The following is a 23,698-nucleotide window of genomic DNA, read 5'->3' as shown; positions in this document are numbered from 1 at the left end:
TCTATCTCTATCTAATCTATCTTATCTGTCTATCTACACACATAAAATATATTACACACACACACACACACACACACACACACACACACACACACACACACATATATATATATATATATATATATATATATATATATATATATATATATATATATATAATGAATAACATTTCTGAATGAAAAATATTCTTGGTAGTACATTTTAAGGCAGAGATGAATTTTGCTTGTAGAATGCAGGAAATTGCATGTTTTCAAAAAAATTCAAAACTAAAGTTTTGACCCTGAAAGATAAACCTGTCGATCATGAAGTGTTCGCTAGCCGATGTAATAAAAGCTGTTAACCCCTCCTCTCCTCCCCAAAGTGTAATATATGTTACCTTGAGAGTAAGGATCTGAATCCATTTATCCATCGTCGGTGGGTTCATTGGTCCATTTCTCGTTTCCACTGACGCAGGAAGCGAGGGTGGGGAGGCAAGGGGGCATGTGTCCCCCTCCCCACTTTTCAGATATTTTGCTTTATATTTGCTTTATAATAATGAGAAACATGTATAAATACACGTATAAAAGTGTGTCCTCCACTTTTTGGCACTTTCCTACGCCATTGGTTTCGGTGAGTATTATCATACGTACTATCCTGTTTGTGGGATAATGCATGTAAAAGATCCCTTCCTGCTTATTAAATCAAACAAGATAGTCCATGGAGTGGCGGTAGCGGGGGTTTTTTCCTCTAATTATCACTGTGGCCCTTACACATAATGGGCCGAAATTACGAAGCCCCATTGTTTTCTTAAATGCAGGTGTTCAAGTATATGCCGCCCTCGGTGGCGTCGTGGTTAAGCCATCGGACATAAGACTGGTAGGTACAGGGATTTCATATCAGTACCTGCTCCCATCCACAGCGAGTTTTGACGACTCAATGGGTAGGTATAAGACCACTACACCTTCTTTTCTCTCACTAACCACTAACCACTAACCACCAATGACTAACCCACTGTTCTGGACACACAGCCCTCGGTGGCGTCGTGATTAAGCCATCGGACATAAGACTGGTAGGGTTTGCAACCCGGCACCGGCTCACATTCAGAGCGTGTTTGTGTGTATATGTGTGTGTGTGTGCATGTGTGTGTGTGTGTGTGTGTGTGTGTGTGTGTGTGTGTGTGTGTGTGTTGAGAGTGTGAATTATGGATAGCATTTATCTTTTAGTCACGTCCTATGAGAAAATACCCTTGAATGAGTAGAGCCAGCTTATCTCATTCCTATCTCAAGACATTTGCGGTCATCGACTGCGGACTGCTAAAACAACAATAGATATGGTCCAATGGTCTTACTGACATGCATGTTGTTACCTCAGTCATTATAATGAACTGTTCCAGACTATTTTTTGAAGCAGCAGTTTCTTTCGGAATGTTACACTCACAATGTCACAATCACTGCAGCTTCATGAGGTGACCAATGACGTCCAGGTACTGCAGGGGTATTTTGGTTCTGTCAGTGAGTTGCTGCTTGAGGCGACGGACTCGAGATCCCGTAGACTCTGTTCCTCGGTGGTGGTGCAGCTCCAGCATTCAACTGCATCAACTTCGCTCTTTCACATTTCTCTATCCCCTTTGACCATGTTCATTACATACACAGGTAATCAGGTTGTTCGTATATAACAGACGAGTACTTATTTTTCGAACAACTGGCATTTCGGCCAATTGGGAATTCGACCAAATGGGACGACACCGTTTTCGCGCGTGTAAGTTGTTGATTTGGTGTTTTTGTAAAATATGACAGAGCTGCGCTCATGTCTCTCTTTTTATTTGTTGAACATTCTCTGTTATAACTTCTAATATATGTTTCGTTTTTGTGGCCTGTCATATACATTATGTGTCTCAGTTCAAAACCGGAGTCGTTTAAAGCCTGAATTGCGGTGGCTCGCAGACTTTGTGCGGTGTAGGTCATGTTACAACAAGAGGTGATAAACTTAATGTAAAGCCTCCATCAAAACTTTCGTGTCTGTCATCCGACATTGTGATTCCATCTGTCAGCTTTTCGCTGTCACTCACAGTGCAGACGATATTGGGATAAAAATAGAAACGATGGAATCCTCGGGGATTCCTTTGTTGATGTAACTGATAAAAAGTAGTTCCGGTAATAACATTCTCTTTTTATTTGTTATCTGAAAAAATTTCACGTTCATGGAAGAATGAACGTTTTTTGTTTTTTTTTTAGATCACGTGATAGCATTTTAACCAATCCAGACGCCTATTACAAAACAGTAATTATAAAATGTAATTATAAATGTATGAGCGCTTATCGTATTGCGAAGTATATTTAGTCGAACAACGATCCCAAGCTGTTACGCGTATATCAGCCAGCATTTCACCTCTTTGGCACTCAAACAAATCTAAAAGCATCACAGTTCTGTAACGGATTCAGTTAATAAGTGTTGATATCCGGGATGTGCAACGCTACAACAGATAAGGATTTCCAATACACGTCATGTGTCATGTGTAAATTGATTTTATTTGTGACTCTTATTTCACACTATCATTGTTGTTGCACATCTGTCGTGTGCGTCCTGTTAGACACGGGACGAGGGATAGTACAATGGTAACGTGTTCGATGGGCCCGCGATCCATCTATAATTGATTCCCGTCTGTAGGTAGTACTATACCAAATAACTTCCGGCTGGGTCAAAGTTCGAGGTGCACCCAACTTTTGATAGAGAAGTGAACACCACAAGTCCTGTGATTGGTTATAAATGTGAGTGTGTTGGTTGTAAAAAATAATAGTTTCATCTGGGTAAAATAAATGTGCAATTTTATTTCATCTAGTACCAATGTGTCAAGTAGCCTTGTGCTTGAAACATGTATGGGGTACCTGTAAAAAAAAGTACTCGAATTTTGTGCGAAACTAGGGTAGTCATAGACGCTACCCGTTATCTCAGAAACGAGCAGCTTGACCCCCATTTGTTTCTGATTCACTTTAAGTGTAAGGGGTGGTAGTATTTATATCCGTGGCGTTTATGTCGGTTGATACGTTGCAGGTAGGAGTTTTAGCCGCATATGTTACTATTGTCGTCATATTCAGTGCATAATAAAAAATATTATGATTTTGTCATTTTATTTAATTAAACTATACTGGTTGATTAATTAGCCATCACTCGATCATGCAAGTTCACAATGACCTTGACCTTGACAATAATCTCTGTACATGGCTCTGAATGGAGTTTGAATCAAAGTTAGCACTGAAGAAAAGTTGGTTTTGGCCTATAATTCATACTGTAAAGATTTCACTAATTTCTTTTTACATGGTATTTGACTTGCCATATACAACTGCTCTTAAATATGGTATTATATATAGGCAACCTGAACTAAGATTTTAATAGCAATTTATTTTTATATTAAAAATAGCATGTCCCAATAGTGGGTTAATGTCTTTAGTTTCCATTAACATTGTTAATTTTTTATGTATGAAATTTTGAAAACTCAAATTTATAAAGAAGTTGATTTTTATTGTCATTTTGACATATTTATAGGGTGCTAAGTTATATTTTAGACAAATTTGTAGTTTCTTGCAAAATTTTAAGTAAATTTGAAGAAAAACTTTACCAAAAACATAATTAAATTTGTTGCCACTATTGTGCCTTCTGTTCTTATTTGTACATAACAATAAGGTTGTTAAACATATACTTAGATCGCCAGATAATTTTTGTTTCTTAATAATCACTTAGTTAGCTCTCATGAAAAGCATTTTGAATTTATACTAGATTCAGAACCAATTTTTCAGATTTGATTATCTGCCTTGGATTAAGTTGATAATTTATTTTATTGTTAAAGCTGTATTACCTAATGTTACTAGCTAAATAAAATGCTGGATTACAGATTGTAGGAATACATCTAATGTACATATTGTATTTATCCGGATTAGAAAATAATGCAAGAAAATAGATGTTCGGGTAATTTTGTCATTTAAAAATAGGTTGTTTTCAGTAATTAATCAAAAATAAATGTGTTAAAGCTGCATGATTATTCCAGATATCACACCTATTAAAACCTCCAACTACAGTAGGCTATAAATAAAATATAGTCAGGAATATTGGTGGCTGCCAATAGTTTTGATGGTTCATTATGAAAATCAGCATGGCCGATGGATTTGAAATTCCCACACCTGGTAACTTGAAGACACCCACACCCAGCATACAGGATTTCCTCCCAACACTAATGGTCAGGACATTAAGTCATTACTTTATACAGATACCTTCATGTTTGTGTTTCCTTCCTCAGACAGTGTATTTTTTTAATACTGATATTTCTTTGATGTGCCTGTTATGGTCTTCATAATCTAGGGGTCAATCAAGTGCATGTGTTTTAATGGAATTCTTTAAAGGGGTAGAGGTACTCTGACTATCTTTGTTGTCTTTACATATATACCCGAGTACACACACCCAACTGAAAGTAAATATCTTCAGGAGTTTTATTTTAAAACATTTTGTTGTTTAATATGACATATTGCATTTGTACAAAACTATATGCAATATATATGCTTTTTGAGGTGTACATTATATTAGGTTGCACTGTAGAAACAACAGTTCCAGTGAGGTTGTCAGTTTATGTCAGAATACACCAGATCCTGGTTGTCATAAAGACACATAGCTGGACACTTTTTGAAAAATGTATGTTATCAGTATAGGTAGTACTATACCAAATAACTTCCGGCTGGGTCAAAGTTCGAGGTGCACCCAACTTTTGATAGAGAAGTGAACACCACAAGTCCTGTGATTGGTTATAAATGTGAGTGTGTTGGTTGTAAAAAATAATAGTTTCATCTGGGTAAAATAAATGTGCAATTTTATTTCATCTAGTACCAATGTGTCAAGTAGCCTTGTCCTTGAAACATGTATGGGGTACCTGTAAAAAAAAGTACTAGAATTTTGTGCGAAACTAGGGTGGTAGTATTTATATCTGTGGCGTTTATGTCGGTTGATACGTTGCAGGTAGGAGTTTTAGCCGCATATGTTACTATTGTCGTCTATGGGATTTGATTTGGTAGTATACACCCTGTAGTGCTCCAAATACCGCATCACTATTAGTTATACATAGCCGAGAATACAGACATGAATACAGAATTTGACGTTTTTGTAACTTCCTAAATTAAAAAACAAACAAAAAAACAACAAGACCTCCACCCCCCAAAACAAACCCAACTCCTCCACCCCACCCCTTCCCCCCACCCCCAATAACCCCTCTAGTCCAGATTATACCCTGATTGTGTTTTTCATAAATAAGTTTGTATTTCAATTTCCAGAGGGTTTTTTACATCATAATTTATACATTTTGGACTAGAGAATATTGAAATATCTTCTAAAATGACTAATCTGTAATAGTTTCATTTTTATGAAAGCAATAGTTGCTTTTCTTTAAAGCGTTTATTATTATTATTATTTATTATTTATTTTGTATACAGGTTAGTAATAAACAATTACCCGATAAGTATGTTTTTCCAACACAGCTCAAATTGTGTTATGGTAAAGTTTAAAACAATGTATAATTATTCACAGCTTCATATACTCAGTTTTTATACTGTAACTGTTTATTGACATTACTTCAGTGAGCCCTACACTGATTGACACCCAAAAGTGTTCTTTCTTTGTTTGGGGATGTCGTTTAACATGCATTTAATCCATTTAGAATAATCAGCTGAATTTCTCCCCCATTACATACCATTCAGCTATAAGTGGTAATTTAGGTCATGCTAAGGCTAGTATCGATAATTTCTTACAATATTAATATAGGTTGAAAATGAAAACCAGTTACTTAAAAGTGAAACCAATGCGGAGTGCGGCGTCATATATGCACCAAACGTAATTGGATTTTCTGTTCTATATGCTTAAATAATAAAAAATATTCCGGATTCTGCCGCTTTAATTTATAGCTGGTAGTTAACTCGAACAATGTTTTAAATTGTAGCTAATCGGAGACATTGGAAATAGCATTATGCCAATTAATTTTAAAAAACCAGCCATAAAACAGATCTATAAAAACATTGTTAATTTTTTATCATTTGTTTAAAAACAGAAATATAATAAAACATTTTGACAAGCCAAAGAAAAAGGAAAATTAAACAAATAATATTCCTCTAAGCTGAAAATATTTGTTTTAAATATCTTCATCCCACATTAAAGCTGCCACAACTTCCAATTTTACAGATCGTTCTCTTGACTAAATACAAACACAACTACACTTTTAAGTAACTGGTTTTCATTTTCAACCTATACCTATGTACATGCTTATAAAACATGTAAACTTCTAGACTTGCTGCATGGTTTTGCCATGACTTTAGTCTCGTGACTTTATTAACATTGTAAGAAATTATTGATACTAGCCTTAGCATGACCTAAATTACCACTTATAGCTGAATGGTATGTAATGGGAGAGAAATTCAGCTGATTATTCTAAATGGATTAAATGCATGCTAAACGACATCCCCAAACAAAGAAAGAACACTTTTGGGTGTCAATCAGTGTAGGGCTCACCGAAGTAATGTCAATACACAGTTACAGTATAAAAACTGAGTATATGAAGCTGTGAATAATTATACATTGTTTTAAACTTTACCATGACAAAATTTGAGCTGTGGTGAGAAAACATACTTATCTGGTATTTTTTTATTACTAACCTGTATACAAAATAAATAATAAATAATAATAATAAACGCTTTAAAAGAAAAGCAACTATTGCTTTAATAAAAAATAAAACTATCACAGATTAGTCATTTTAGAAGATATTTCAATATTCTCTAGTCCAAAAAATATAAATTATGATGGAGAAAACCTCAGGACATTGAAATACAGACTTATTTTTGAAAAACACAATGGGGGTATAATCTGGACTAGAGAGGTATATTCTGGGCTAGCCTGTTTCATACCCAGGGTATATTCTGAGCTAGTCCAGTTTATACCCCGGGGTATAAAACAGGCTAGCCCACTTTAACCCCGGGTATAATTTGGCGTGGGGTATATTTTGGGCTGTTACAGGGGCATACTTCGTAATTCACCCGAATCATTTCGTATACCCTCGGCATAACCCCGAATGTTTTCAAATTCTTGTTAAATCACTGGCATGATTTTTTCAAGTAAGGTTTTTATTGGTCGAATGAAAGGTCAACTGGACATGAGCTGCAACGGGGCTGCTGTTACATCCACATGTAATAGTGGAGCTAATTTTAATTACATTGGAGAGAAAAAATGTACTGTTTTCATTGGAACTGATTGGCTTAAATCGTGATGTGATCTCTCCATAACTGGTGATGATGATAACTAGTTTAACGTGCCCATATACCACTAGGGTTTCGAACACGCCCATCCCGAGTTCGACCTCCGATAAGATCGGTGGCCTGACTCGGGATGGGGGGGGGGGGGGGTGAAAATGGGCAGAATTTTGAAAATAGCAATTAGTAAAAAAGTTAATAGAGTAAATAAAAAATAAAAAAAAAGGTTACAAGCCAAAAATAAAAAAAAGAATTGACTGCTCGGCTGAATATTTATATAATTTGGAGCAGTTTAGAAGGACAGTCCAAAATTAAATAAGAGAAAGAAGAGAGGATCGGACTATTTAATAAAAAAAAAATTAAAGTAGTAATTTCGACATAAAATTTTGAACGCAGATCTAAAAGTTTAAAGTCCGATCGATATGTCCACGCGAGTGGCCTCGTTGAGGTCGTTTGGGTGCACAGCTTAAAGGGACGAGATGGGTTGCATCCCGTCAAGAAAACCCCTAGATTGACAGTCGATAGACGTTGAAAGTGTAGTGCTGTGCTGAAATACAAATCTTGAGAAGCCGGATCCGTCTGAACGAGAGAGAGAGTATCAGACTAGGGTATAGTCCAGTCGTCATGGGTTGGTATAGTGGTGCGGACGGGCCCGACTCCAGAAGGATACGAGATGGTATCACTATAAAGCAAGGTAAAGTCTAGAAAAAGAGTAGTAGGGGCCGATCCGCTTCCTATTTCTTCTTAGAGTGGGGCGGTCAATCTTCCATTGCTTCTAGGACAGGCTCGAACATGTAGAGACTAAACGCGAACAACCGTGGCGTTCTGCAGAATGGCCGTCATACGAGTCACGACAAAAAACGAGTCGACAGTCAGATGGAGAAATGACGTGTAGGCAAGGAATCTCGCTAAAAAAGAATCCAACCTGGTTGTGCAAACTGTCGAAACGAGAAGCGTTCCAGCGTTCAATCGGTTCCAATGGCCGCATACATTCCAGTAGAAAACTTCATTTCGCTGACAAAAACAACGAAATGAAGGACCCCAAGTTGAGCACACGAAAGCACGTGCAGTGTGCACAAGCGAAACAAACACGTCTTACCGGGAATGTCCACCACTGGTGTCACAAATGTCGTGGTATGTACTATCGTATCTGTGAGATGGTGCAGGTAAAAGATGCCTTGCTGGCAATGCAAAAGAGTAACCCATGGAGTAGCAACAGCTGGTTTCTATTTCATTATCTATGTAGTCCTGAACCATATATTCGACGGCTTTTAACCGTTGAACACTTGATTTTTATACACAATAGAAGAGATGTAGAAAAACGCGCAGGCAATATATTTATAGGTATACAATCCATGATTTCTTAACACTGACATTATTTGTAACTATAGATCAGCGGTGATAATGTTAGAAATCATATAAAATCTTATTTTAAAGGACTCTCCTCCTCTGTTTAAGCAGTATTTGGGTACACTGTATGTGCGCCACATTTTGGTGGAGTGTAATCATCTGAAGTCAACGAGAAACGATATATTTGGCAAACAAAATGTATTAGAACCCTTTAAATTCCACCCATATTTAACTTTAAAGTTTTGATTTCTATACAACATTTAAACATATACTTACCTTGATATTTGTATTCTATGACACTTTTCCCTACAGCTCTTTTCATTGTGGTTTACATAATTATATACATGTATCCTTAATGTAAATAATATTTCCTTATATTTCCTTTTTCTGACAACCAAATAGCCGGCGTGTAATTTTTTGTGGGGTGTCGTCAAACATGCATTCATATAAAGTCAAACACATTATGAAACCAAATTAACTCTCAAAACATTAGTTTTTCTCTCTCTGTGTTCAGTAAATAAAAAAGGTTCTAGCGTGATGTCGTTTAAAACACAAAACAAAACAAAAACAAAACAAACAAAACAACAAAAACCAAAAAAAAAAAAATAATAACTTTCTTGTTCAGAGATACACTTTGGGTGTTCATCGGTGTCATAAATATTTCCCCTGAAAATTATTGACATATTGCCTGTTTTGCATAACGTACTAGTAATGCATTTCACACTATTAAAAGCACGTTGTGGTTGTTGACACCAGATGGCGTTGACACCAATATTCCATTATAAAAGTTATCATTTCTCATTCAACGAACACTATAAACAAAACGTTTCTGACTTAACGCTCTTTGATCAACATGAAGGCAACCACGATGCTCGTCGGTTTGTTTCTTGTACTGACTGCACTTTGGCAATATGCAGGTAATGTTTCTTTCTGTCTTTGTTTATTTATTTCTTCCTCCCTTCCTTTCTCTCTTTCTGGTTTTGTTTTCGTTTTCTTCTTGTTTCTGTCGTTGTCATTAACGGTTGTTTGGTTGGGTTTTGTGTGTGTAGGTTTTTTTTTTTTTTTTTCTCGAGTATAATTGTATAAAACATTTACAATACACCATCAACATTTAAGCTGCAATCTCAGGTATAAGCTGAGGTCGCGTTCTCGGGATTTTGTCATCTACGTCATCCATGACAGCCTACATCTATCGTGAGATTCATCACGGAAATTAAGAAATAGAAAAAAAGGTTTTTTTGCTAGATGTATTCGAATTTTAACTATTTAAATATCTACCATCAATATTAAAGCTACAGTCTCGGATATATGTTCATTATTTAATATGTGTGTTTGTGTGTGTGTGTGTGTGTGTGTGTGTGTGTGTGTGTGTGTGTGTGTGTGTGTGTCAGACATGGGGCGATTACATGACAAAAGTAATCGATTACGATTACTTAAGAATGCCATGATTACGATTACGCTTACGATTACGATTACAAGGAAAATTAAAGTAATCGATTATGATTGTGATTACCCTGCCCAGTAATCATGATTACAGTCATGATTACATTTTCACAAATATGAACTATTTTTGAGGTAATGTTACCAACATATAATTGTTCACTTGATTTCACTAATTAAGAACAAATAATGGATAATTGTAGATTATTTATTACATCAATATTATTATATATATCACAATTATTACATGTAATTGTATTTTCAAAACCCCTCGGTGGACTAGTTCAACTTATAGTTTTTCTCTTACAACCAGTGCACCATAACTGGTATATCAAAGGCCGTGGTATGTGCTATTCTGCTGCTAATGGAAAACATGTAGCGGGTTTCATCTGATGAATATGTGTCAAGTTTACCAAATTCTTTACATCCAATAAATAATAATTAATTAATTAATGAATGTACTATAGTAGTGTCGTTAAACAAAACAAACGTTACTCATTACATGAATATTTAAAAGATATTATTATATTTAACGACAAAACGTAATTACATGTGTGTTAATCCCCAAGCTGCTATAAGAAACCAAAGCATGCCCCTTTAATCGCCGAACTGCTCTAGTTCAGTGTAACATAAAACAAGACACATAGTTTACAGTTATCAAAGGTCCGAGTTGTCAACTATGATAATTTGACAATACATCAAAAGTGTTGAATGCGATCGGTTGTACTGTGACATATTCTTTGCTTTTGTTAGTCTTAATGACTGCAGACGGATAGCGCACAATCTTAATCTCTTGTCTGTAAGCTTGACTGGACAGCCAAATCCACACACAACAATAAGTTATTTAACATGCATAACCTCTCACTCCAAAGCATCACTACAATCGTTACAAGTTTAGGTAGCCATTGGTATAAAGTAATATAACCCACAAATTAAAAAAGAAAGATTAAAAGAATAGAATATTTTGTTTAGTGTTCTACCGGTTCAGAAAGTATTTGGCTCCAGCACTTTCTTGTCACGTGACTTCTGGAGAATCAATTATTTCAGTCAACTTGTAAATTAACTGATTCACTTGACAAATAAACGCCATAAAAAAAACACACACACAGGACAAAACGTCACAGGGGGAAAAAATCACAACTTTTAATACAAAAAATATATAGGCAATGTATAACTGACTCCTTGATTGATTTGTTTTCAACTTATTATCGTGCTTATATCCAATTAAGGTTCAAGCAAGCTGTCCTGGGCACACACCTCAGCTATCTGGGCTGCCTGTCCAGGACAGTGGGTTAGTTGTTAGTTTGTTAGTGGTTAGTTAGAGAGAAGAGGGTGTAGTGACCGTACACCTACCCATTGAGCCCTTAAGAACTCGCTCTGGGTTGGAGCCGGTACCGGGCTGCGAACCCTGTACCTACCAGCCTGTAGTCTGATGGCTTAATCACTGCGTCACCGAGGCCGGTAACTGACTCCTTCATGAACGTGCAGTTACATACTGCACATATCAGCAAGAGCAAATAATACAAGTTCAATGAATCCAGGTGATTGATAGCAAAACCAACCGGATAATTGCAAATATGTGAATGTGCGGCTTCATCCCTTTAGGTTTCATTTAAGCATGGAGAGCTCCAATGTTTCCAAGTCAAATTATAGTTCTACTATTGTTATAGAAAACAATGGAAAGTCAGCTCTATTGTTTACACTGATTGCTCAGTGCTGCACCCAACTACTAGCACAGGTGGATGTTCTGTGGTTAAAGCATGCAGTTAAGCGAATACTATGTGCCAGTACTTGTAAAAATGGAATTGTGATAAATTTGACTCATCAAAAGGTATTGACTACAGAATGTTCAAGCATGAATTTAAATTAGAAAATTATTTGTTTATAACTCTCAACCAAAAAATGCTAGAATTATTTGTAAATTTAAAACTGGTAATGTCGCACTTCCTATTGAAACCGGTAGATGGTTTAATATTGAGAGAGAAAACATAATATGTCACTTGTGTTGGTGATGAGTTTCACTATATTTAAATGTACGAATTTATCTACTGATCGAAATGTGTATATACCTAGTTACTATACCAATAGAGCAAATGCAATTACCTTTTACCGGTTATTTTCTACAACTAAAAAATCACTTTTGTGTAAACTAGGTAAATATTTGCAACTTGTCATTGAGAGGGTCAGTCTTCCGGGTTAATATTACTTAAATACTATTTCCATTACCACTACAGAAAATACTTTGTAACTTGTTTTGTTTATATTTTCTCCATACTGCACTCAGTGCAGTTTATGAGAATAAAATTATTGTCTTCTCTTGTCTAGCATTGTTACTGTTACCAAGCATATCAAAGAGGTTTGGTTAATAGGCATGTTTGTTTCCATAAGCTTATGTACGTTATATTCAATTTACTTATTCATTTCCTTCTTCATTTCCTTTGAAGTTTTATAGCTTACCAGGTGTATATAACATATGGTACATAATATAACCATTTACAGACATAATGGAAGGTGTTGGTATAAAACAGTTAAGAGGAATATGATAATATGTGTACAGAACTCTATTTAAAACTAAGTAACCATAGATTCATGCCTTCTTATTATTTTGTATAAATATGTTCTTAACTTACATACTTTGTTTACATTGCTAGTTGGTAATAACTTTATTACTTTAAAGATACATGTATATTGAAGGATGCTATATTAATGATTAATATATAAACATCAAAAAAGTGCAAGTTCATATATACTCTTCAAACAAAGAAACGCAAAAGGGTACAAATGGGTTATAACTCCGATTTTATGTTTACCTACCGGTTCATGCTTTGAGAATATAAGGTCATTGCATATCCCAAACACATTCCCACGGTTACATTCGATAAAACGCAGCTAATGTACAATAAAGTTCCAAAATGTGAATATTCGCAAAAACGCAGCCACGTGCAAACCATGTCACCACTGCACGTGCGTTGTCTGCACGTACAACATGAACACCGACAGTATAAAAGTGCAGGGTGTTCGCTTGCCTGGCCTCTGTATTTGGCCGACAGTTGACAATACAGGACATGCCACGTCTCAGTGAACCGCAGAGAAACAATGCCATCGGCCGACTAGACGCAGGCGAATCCAGAACGGCCGTTGCCAGGGCATTCCATGTGTCCCCAAGCACCATCTCCAGACTGTGGGACCGTTACCAGCAACATGGATCAACACGTGACCTCCCTAGATCCGGTCGACCACGGGTCACTACCCCCGGGCAGGACCGCTACATCCGGGTACGCCACCTTCGGGAACGATTGACTACTGCCACCTCCACAGCCACAGCAATACCAGGTTTGCGCAGGATATCCGACCAGACCGTACGGAACCGCCTACGTGAGGTAGGAATTCGTGCCAGACGTCCAGTTCGAGGTGTCATCTTAACACCACAACACCGTCGACTCCGACTGCAGTGGTGCCAGATTCATCGACAATGGCCTCAACTGCGATGGAGACAGGTGTGGTTCAGTGACGAGTCCCGATTTCTGCTCCGACGTCATGATGGAAGATGTCGCGTGTATAGGCGTCGTGGTGAACGTTATGCGGCAAACTGCGTGCAGGAAGTGGACAAATTCGGCGGGGGTAGTGTCATGGTGTGGGCAACCATCTCACACACTAGCAGAACTGACCTGGTCCACGTGCAGGGCAACCTGAATGCACAGGGCTACATTGACCAGATCCTCCGGCCACACATCGTTCCAGTTATGGCCAACGCCAACGCAGTGTTCCAACATGACAACGCCAGGCCTCACACAGCACGTCTCACAACGGCTTTCCTACAGAACAACAACATTAATGTCCTTCCTTGGCCATCGACATCACCGGATTTGAACCCAATTGAGCATCTATGGGACGAGTTGGACCGACGCCTCCGACAGCGACAACCACAACCCCAGACCCTTCCCGAGCTGGCAGCAGCCTTGCAGGCCGAGTGGGCCACCATCCCCCAGGACGTCATCCGTACTCTGGTTGCTTCAATGGGCAGGCGGTGCCAGGCAGTTGTCAACACACGCGGAGGCCACACCCGGTATTGACTCCAGATGACCTTGACCTTGGTGGTGTGTCCTATCACTTACTCACAATGGACTAGAGTGAATTGTGAACAATCCTGCAACATTTGGTAATTATCGGACTCACCATTCAATAATTAAATCAATTCTCCAAATGTTACGACAATGTGGTTTTGCGTTTCTTCTTTTGAAGAGTATAGTTTGAAACTTTAATCCTAGTGTAGTAATCACGGAAGTAATCATAAATTACGATTACATTAGCAATGTAATCGATTACGATTACGATTACGATTACATGGTATTCTCAAACAGAGTAATCGATTACGATTACGATTACATGAAAATATATATGGTATATATATATATGTAAATTATGTAAATTGGGAAATTTAATTTTAAAATTTCACAATTTTCAGATGCCAAAGCATGTCAACATGGTTTTGTCAGTTACCAAAACAGCTGTTACTGGTTTTCACCCAAATCGACGGTCGCATCATGGATAGAAGCACAAGTAAGAAATGTAGATCTTTTTCATTTTACTTATGTTCTTGCCTATATCATAATATGACTAAAGTGTTTTATCCTGCTATAATTAGCAGCATGGGGTATTTTGTGTAAATAACAAAAGGATACCATGTTGATGTTGTTGTTTCTAATGCTTCAGGCTCGAAGCGTGATTTGCAAAGAACCTTATTTTAATATTTCTTATTCTAATATTCTGGAAGATTTCTCTGAACTCGTTGAACTGTGTGGAAGCTGATAAGTATTCAAACCAAGTGGTGCCAAAAGATAAGGAGTAATGTATAGTTCAAATAACATGGCTTCCATATTCGATTTATGTATATTTTAAATATTTGAAACTATTTTTTTTCTGAAAATATTTATTCAACTTGATGTATATATATATATATATATATATACAGTCGAACCTGGTCTAACGGTCACCTGTACATAACGATCACCTGCCTATAACGGCCACTATAAATCCCCCCAATGCATTTCCTTCCTTATTTGACCTGTACATAACGGTCACCTGTCCATAACGGCCAGCGGTCACTATTTTTCAACCAAAATCACAGGTTGAACCTGCTATAACGGTCACAAGATGTCTTTACTTTTTCAATCATCTTAAAAATTATAAATTAAATGTGTTTATATGGCCATGTCTGTAGCTTTGGGTTTATTTTCTGTCAAAGTAAAGTTCCATTGTAATTCTCTGATCGTAATTGAACAAACAAACGGGCACTCAATAACTTCCGTGACACGCAGTTACTGGTGGTGTAATTCGATTGGTTCTCAGCATCCTCACTGAATAGTAGACGACTTCCCATTGGCTGTACATAATGTAATCTGTATGTATCGTCACTCTATTGAGTCTCAAGAAAAAAAATGAAGTGTGTCCTTGTTTCTAGCCAGACATGATTGGTAAATAAACATGAATAGCTGAAGGCGGCGGTCATTGCAGATGTCCCTTGTTCGGATTTTTTAAGCGACTCCTGATCTTATTCAGCTGTAATCAGCGGTCATATTCCACTGAAGGATTAGCGGTGACATGAAACAAACAAATGAGTCAAACATGCCACATGGGTAAAAACTTTAAATTACACAAAATATTTTCTGCAAGTCAATGTTAGCGTTTGCAAAATATATATATTAACGAATACATTTGTATGCAAAGTGCCATCGAAAAATAGTACTGCTTTAACGTTAGAACAGAGAATCGACGTTGTTAACAAATCTGAGAAAGGCAATTTAAGTGCGCGAAAGATCGCCGATCATTTTGGTGTAGGACGTTTTCAGATTAATTCTATTTTAAAAAGGAAAGTTGATGTTCTGGCCGATTTTGACAATAATGTTTCAGCCAAAAGAGAAAGGCAGAAGAAAGCGAAAGGCAATGATGGCATAAATAAGCTAGTGTGGGAATGGTTTAAAAATGCGACATTTTTTGTTTATGACAGTTGTGATATTCTTTAATATATGGGTTCTAATTTTGAACTTGTATATACGGGTCACCTCTCTATAACGGCCACTTTTGTCAGGTCCCTTGGGTGGCCGTTATATACAGGTTTGACTGTATATATATATATATATATATATATATATATATATATATATATATATATATATATATTTGTTTTTATTTCCTTCAGGGATATTGTGAACGCATGAATTCCTACCTTGTTATTATTACGACAGCCCGAGAAAATAGCTTCATCCGGGGACATTTGTTAAGAAAAGCAAAGGGTAAAAAATTGTATATATATATATTTAGTCACAAAGTGAATACTGAATGACGCTAGGCTTATATTTTGAGATTGATTTCTGACACCCGATAGCCGATTTTTCTTGTCAGGTAACAACCTCTTGTTGTTGTTGTTGTCGTTGTTGTTGTTGTTGTTGTTCTCTCTCTCTCTCTCTCTCTCTCTCTCTCTCTCTCTCTCTCTCTCTCTCTCTCTCTCTCTCTCTCTCTCTCTCTCTCTCTCTCTCTCTCTCTCTCTCTCTCTCTCTCTCTCTCTCTCTCATATATATACTTTTTCGTACGTACGAAATTATTTGAAGACAAAATCCAGTTTCGGCATCTTACAAATATTAAGACGACCAGAAACACATTGAATATACAGACACTGATATTCTAAACAAGAAAATATATTTAAATGTAAGTTTAATCGTAGAAATATTTTATTAGTCGGAAACATCTTATAATGGAGCAAACTCAGGAATGTCCCTTTAAAGCTCATTAATTAGTCGTCGGCTAATGAATGTCAGAAATTTAGTGATTCAGACCGACTGTCATCATTAAAGTTGTTTTGTTTAACGACACCACTAGAGCGCATTGATTAATTAATCACATGACTGGCTATTGAATGTTAGACATTTGCTAATTCTGGCACATAATCTTAAGTCAAAGTTAGTTTTCTTTAAAGAAATAACTAAAGCACATTCCGAATGCACAAATCTATCAAGTTGACTGGCTCTAAGGCCGTCGTAGACAGATGAGTTTCGGGAAAGCAACAAACGCGTCAGCCACATGAGTGAATTCGAAGTAAAATCTGTGTCAATCACTTACCAAATGAAATATAGGTCTACAAAATATATTCAAACGGAATAGCCACCAAGCACATCATGAATTATGTCCTCTTGGCGACTGGGCGCCAGAAAGCAACTCATTGGTATAGCACTTGTCTCACCTACAATGGTTTTCCGTCTCCCACTCAGTACATCTAATACCGTGGTACGTACTGACCTCAAAACTGCATACACAAGAAGGCTTGTAGCAGCAGCGGATTTCTCTCTTTGTTGGCCAAAAGTTGAAATAAAAACGTACATTAAGTCCGACACAAATTTGGCGTAGGATTTTGTGTCTCTATGTTTTAATGTGCCGAGGTGTCGATGACAAATAACACCTTTGTGTGCCTTTATTTGTTCATGGTATATATTGTAAAAATGTAAGTACGATCCCTCTGTCTCCAATCAATATGATAATTTGACCGCTAAAAAGGTTTGAGCAGAGAATGCTAAAATGGACTCTCCGCAGTTTTGTAGCCATTACAATACGGTTGTTTACTCAAACGTACTACTTCTGGGTGGTAAAAACCATTGCAATGTTTCATACCCGTAGGAGTTCTTTGAGCCCCAACACTTACTTTGTTGTCCTACTATATATATTAACTGACACAAAATGCTTATGTCTCAAACTCGCCCCCCCCCCCCCCCCCCCCCCCACCACACACACTATAACCACTATAACGTAATGACCCCACATCACATGTGCTTAGCGAATCTGTTAGCTTGACCGGTACGGATACCATTTTGGGGATTCCAAAGGACACAAACATTTCAATTTTCCAGCTAGTATTTTTTTTTTTTTTTTAATGCAATTATTATTATTATTATTATTATTTTTTTTTCAATTTTTTTTTTTTGGAATGGGGGGGGGGGGGAGAATGTATCTCGATGTATGCACGGAATTATTTAAGGGGATAAATTGCAATAGAGCTAAATACAAAAATTGGAATGACCAGAATGCGTTTGACAATAGAAATATTCATATATTGTTCATATTCGGGCAAGACGTAATATGAGTAATAGCAATTGATATTTGATTAATCCGCAAGTTATAACATTGGTTATATTTTACTTCATTTCAAATTATATTTTCGTGTTCGTATCCAATTACGGTTCAAGCACGCTATCCTAGGCATACACCTCAGCTATCTGGGCTGTCTGTCCAGGACAGAGGGTTAGTGGTTAGTAAGAGAGACGAGGGTGTAGTGGTCACACATTTACCCACTGAGTCGATAAAACTCGCTCTGGGTGGGAACCGGTACCTGGCTGAGAACCATGTACCTACCAGCATTATGTCCGATGGATTAACCACGACAGCACCAAGGCCAGTTGTTAAAAAGTGTTAGTGGCTACGAACTGAGGGTAAGTCATACATCAGTGCAATACCGGGTACCGCATGGCCTCCGCGTGTGTTGTTGACAACTGCTTGCATCGCCTGCCCATTGAAGCAACCAGAGTTGTATGACGTCCCGGGGGATGGTGGCCCACTCGGCCTGCAAGGCTGATGCCAGCTGGGGCAGGGTCTGGGGCTGTGGTTACGCTGTCGGAGGCCATTTTGAGTGGACGTCCCATAGATGCTCAATTGGGTTCAAATCCGGTGATATCGATGGCCAAGGAAGGACATTAATTGTTGTTCTGTAGGAAAGCCGTTGTGAGAATGCTGTGTGAGGCCTGGCGTTGTCATGTTGGAACGACACTGCGTTGGCGTTCAGGCCATAATAATGGAACAGAATGTGTGGAGGGAGGATCTGGTCAATGTAGCCCTGTGCATTCAGGTTTTCCTGGAACGTGGACCAGGTCAGTTATAATCAGTGTGTGAGATGGCTGCCCACACCAGACACTAATCCCGCCGAATCTGTCCACTTCCTGCACGCAGTTTGCCGCATAACGTTCATCACGACGCCTATAACACGCGAAATCTTTATATAGCATGACGTCGGAAAATAGAAATCGGGACTCGTCACTGAAACCACAAAACATGTCTCCATCGCAGTTGAGGCCATTGTCGATGAATCTGGCACCACTGCAGTCGGAGTCGACGGTGTTGTGGTGTTAAGATGGACACCTTCGAACTGGACGTCTGGCACGAATTCCTACCTCACGAAGGCGGTTCCGTACGGTCTGGTCGGATAAGAAATGCGCAAACCTGGTATTTGCTGCGGCTGTGAATTGGCAGTTAATCAATCGTTCCCGAAGGTGGCGTTCCCGGATGTAGCGGTCCTGCCCGGGGGTAGTGACCCGTGTGGTCGATGATTGCATCTAGGGAGGTCACGTGTTGATCCATCATATCTGGTAATGGTCCCACAGTCTGGAGATGGTGCTTGGGGACACATGGAATGCCCTGGCAACGGCTGTTCTGGATTCGCCTGCGTCAAAAATAGATGGCATGTTTCTCTGCGGTTCACACTGAGATGTGGCATGTCCTGGATTGTCAACTGTTAAAGATAACAGAGGCCAGGCAAGCGAACACACTTTGCACTTTTATACTGCACGGTGTTCATGCTGCACGTGCAATTTGGTGCACGTGCAGTGGTGACATGGTTTGCAACGTGGCTTAACTGCGTTTTTGCGAATATTCACATTTTGGAACTTTAATTGTACATAGCTGCGTTTTATGAATGTAACCGTGTGAATGTGTTTCAGGATATGCAATGACCTTATATTAACACAAAGCATGAACCGGTAGGAAGATAGAAAATCGGAGTTATAACCGTGCTGTAAATCTATTGCGTGAATTTAAGAGTACAGAACAAGTATGAGAAGACTTTGTGCATAAAAGGCTCATATAAAAATGCATGCGGTGTGTGTAGCGGTCTAAGTAAAAAAAACACAAAATACTTTAGTTTTTAATGAGCCGCGTCTAGACTGAATGATCGCGAGACGTGCGGCTGCAAACAAACGCGGCCTCGGTGGTGTCGTGGTTAAGCCATCGGACATAAGGCTGGTAGGTACAGTGTTCATTAGCCCGGTACCGACGCCCACCCAGAGTGATTGTAACGAATTCAGTGGGTAAGACCACTATGACTCTCTTCCGCTCGTTCAACTAACCACATACCATAACAAGTAACCCACTGTCCTGGACAGACAGCCCAGATTATAATAGGCGATGATTGAGGACAGCTTGCTTGAACCTTAATTGGATTACGACGAAAAGTAGTTGAATGAAATGCAAATGGTAATCGGCAGTTTCATACCCGTTTTGTTTCGTCCCTGGACGTTTCGTACAGACTACTGTTTTACGACCCTAGACGTTTCGCATTGCAATGTTGCTAGCACGTTTCGTACATTTCTACCAATGCTTACAGGCATACGCAATTTTCGTACAAAATTTTGTTTCGTTTCCTGGACGTTTCATACAGACTTGATGAATTTCTGCCTAGATATTTCGCCCCCTTTTAGGACACTTTTATGTTGAAGCCTACATTAAATATATAATCTGTCTAAGTTGTAGACTTGAGGTTTTAACTGGACGTTTTTTTTTTATTTTTGCAAGGTTTGTAATCATGATTTCAAACCAAAACTGTAACAACTAACCAACTAGCAACCTGGACAGACAGCCCAGATAGCTCATACGTGTGCCCAGGACAGCGTGCTTGGCTCTTAATTGGACCTAAGCACGAAAATAAGCTTCAAATGCGATTGATATTTGATCACTCTACATAAACAATATTTAAATGCTATCGCTGTATGACTTGAACATTTGTGTAATAAACAGTAATATACCATACAAACAGTTATGTTTATAATATCTCTTGAGATTTTAAATACAGGTATTAAAGATTATAATGATTAAATATTGTTAAATGGATGCATTAAAATATTTGGAAATTGGTTTTTTAAATGCCCACACGTTTTCATAATGACATTTTTCGGGGAAAAGCGTTCCGAGTAACCCCCCCCCCCCCCCCCACCAACAAAAAAAAAAAAAAAAAGGAAAAAAGAAAAAGAGAAGAAGAACAAACAAACAACAACATTAAACAACAAACAAAAACGGTACTTAAGACAGAGTAAACAATATGAGGATTTTGTCAATTAAAGTACAGAACGAGACAGACCAGAGAGAGGAGAGAGAGAGAGAGAGAGAGAGAGAGAGAGAGAGAGAGAGAGAGAGAGAGAGAGAGAGAGAGAGAGAGAGTGTGTGTATGTGTGTATGTGAGAGTGACACATGCTTGGAGAGTCGAGATTTTTACGAAATTAGTAAAATCGTAAAATCAGTAAAATTCATACGCGAGTGTAATAATTTCAGGGGCGTAGCGTGTGCTGGACCTGGGGGGAGGGGGGGGGAGGGCTTCGAATATGAACCAAGTGGACCTTTTTTCTATTTTGTTTTTGCACCACCAGAAACTCCATATGTATAAACCTGTATGTTTTAGTTCTGAAAGTGGACCTTTTGCTTCAGCGGGGGGTCGTCCGAACCCCCCCCCCCCCCCACCGCCTACACCCCTGAATTTCTTTATTATCCACATTATCCATAATATATATTTTTTAAATAACAAGGACCATATCAACATGTTTCAAACGTAGCTAGGAGACGACGAAATGACGTCATGTTGTTAAGCGACACTGAGCTACATGTAAATTAAATTAAATTATGACGTCGCTTCGCAAAATTACATTTTAGGAGAGAAGACACTTTTTGCAGACTTATAGAACTCCTTCTTGGTAGGCTACACGAATGGCATGTTTGTGTAATGTGTCTGATAATGAAGAGAAGGATTCTTTCTGCTGAAACAATAGTCTTGGTCATGCTTCATTTAAAGGCGTTATTGGACTGTTCATGTATATTAAAACGATAAATGATAATTATGGACAAAACCCCAATGTGCAGGAATATATTTTCTCAAACGTGTCCAACGCTATCGTGGACAAGAAGATTCACACTTTTTTATGGTAACCTTGAACAACTAGCATTCCTTTGACGTTATTAGAAAGAGGAGAGTGTCACAGATTTTGTGGGATGCTTGGTGAACTAGTATTTGAAGAGTTCAGGTGCAAAACACGATATAAACCTTTTTTTTTTTTTTTTTAGTTAAAGCCATTATTGTATGTCAGTAAGGGCTAATTGTAGTCCCGCTAATTTTCCTGCAAAACGCGATTGATCCGTATGAAATTGTATTGGGTAAATCCCAGATATTTTCATCAAAACACGATATACGCCAATTAAAAAAGTAATTTTAATGAAAATGAAAAATGGATATATTGCGTTTTGCGCCTAAACTCTTCATTTCTACCTGTTTGGTGATGTCCGTTTACAGTTTTCCATAATGTTGGCAAATATAGGCTACTCGTTCCGATAAGCAGCAAGGGATCTTTTGTATACAGGATAGTACATACAGGTACCACGACCTTTGTTACCCTAGTTGTGGAGCACTGGTTGCAACGAGAAATAGCCCAATGGGTCCAGGCCCACCAACGGTTATAAACCTTGAACCGCTGCACATCAGACGAGCGCTATACCACTGGACTAAAGGAAGGGAATGTTTTATTTAACTCAACACATTTATTTATGGTTATATGGCGTCGGGCGTATGGTTAAGGACCACATAGATATTGAGGGCTACTCTTTTTCGATTAGCAGCAAGGTATATTTTATAAGCACAATTCCATAGACAGGATAGCACATACCACGGCCTTTGATATACGAGTCGTGGTGCACCTACTGGAGGTAGAAATACCACTGGACTACGTCCCGTTCCTTGTCAAACAGGATGCAGACGCCAGCCGTGCAAAAACAATTAGCCCATTTATTGTAAAGTAAGTTAAAGTTTGTTTTTGTTTAACGACACCACTAGAGCACATTGATTTATTCATCATCGGCTATTGGATGTCAAACACATGGTCATTTGGACACTCATAGAGAGAAAACCCCCTACATGTTTTCATTAGAAGCAAGGTATCTTTTATATGCACCATCCTATAGACAGGATAGCACATACCACGGCATATGATATACCAGTCGTGATGCACTGGCTGGGACGAGAAATACCTTAATGGGGCCACCGACGGGGATCGATCCTAGTCCGACCGCGTATCAAGCGAGCGCTTTAGCATTGGGCTACGTCCCGCCCCTGTAACAAAATGGTCGTACTCACAATGAGTTTACACCTGTCGTGTATCCACCACGTATCCAACGGCTGGCGATGTTGAACATGAGATGACCATGTGTGAACCTCAAGTATAGCCTGTTGCATATTGACGTTTCTGATTGGTTGAAACATTCTTCATCCCGGAATAAAACACCTATTTACTGAATCCGTTTTAGATTGCTTACACATGATAGGAATTGAATATAGCAGTCACACACTATCGACATAACACCTTCACTTTGCTATTTGACAAACCATATTTTCATAATATGTTTAAACGCACATACATTTATTCCAATGCAGAATGTTTTGAAAAGTAAACAAATTCTTTTGTTTAACGACACCACTAGAGCACAACAACAAAACAAAAAAAAAACCACACACAAAAAACAATATGTATGCTATGTTACTAACAGGGAGAGGTTAACTGCAAAGCAATTTGTTGAATTTCAAG

The 23,698-nt window shown here is 38.2% G+C and overlaps 1 long non-coding RNA gene across 1 annotated transcript; it reads left to right on the top strand.

Moving 5' to 3' along the window:
* The first annotated feature begins 9,410 nt into the window (after nucleotides 1-9,410).
* Nucleotides 9,411-16,508, top strand: LOC121372858. The gene is made up of 3 exons (XR_005958008.1): nucleotides 9,411-9,520; nucleotides 14,509-14,603; nucleotides 16,243-16,508. It is a non-coding gene; the product is annotated as an uncharacterized LOC121372858 (long non-coding RNA).
* Nucleotides 16,509-23,698: the final 7,190 nt, after the last annotated feature.

This window comes from Gigantopelta aegis, chromosome 5, assembly GCF_016097555.1.
Source record: "Gigantopelta aegis isolate Gae_Host chromosome 5, Gae_host_genome, whole genome shotgun sequence".
In the NCBI taxonomy this organism is placed as follows: domain Eukaryota; kingdom Metazoa; phylum Mollusca; class Gastropoda; order Neomphalida; family Peltospiridae; genus Gigantopelta; species Gigantopelta aegis.
Note: the sequence above shows the minus strand (reverse complement) of the source record. Positions and strands in the feature narration are given on the sequence as shown.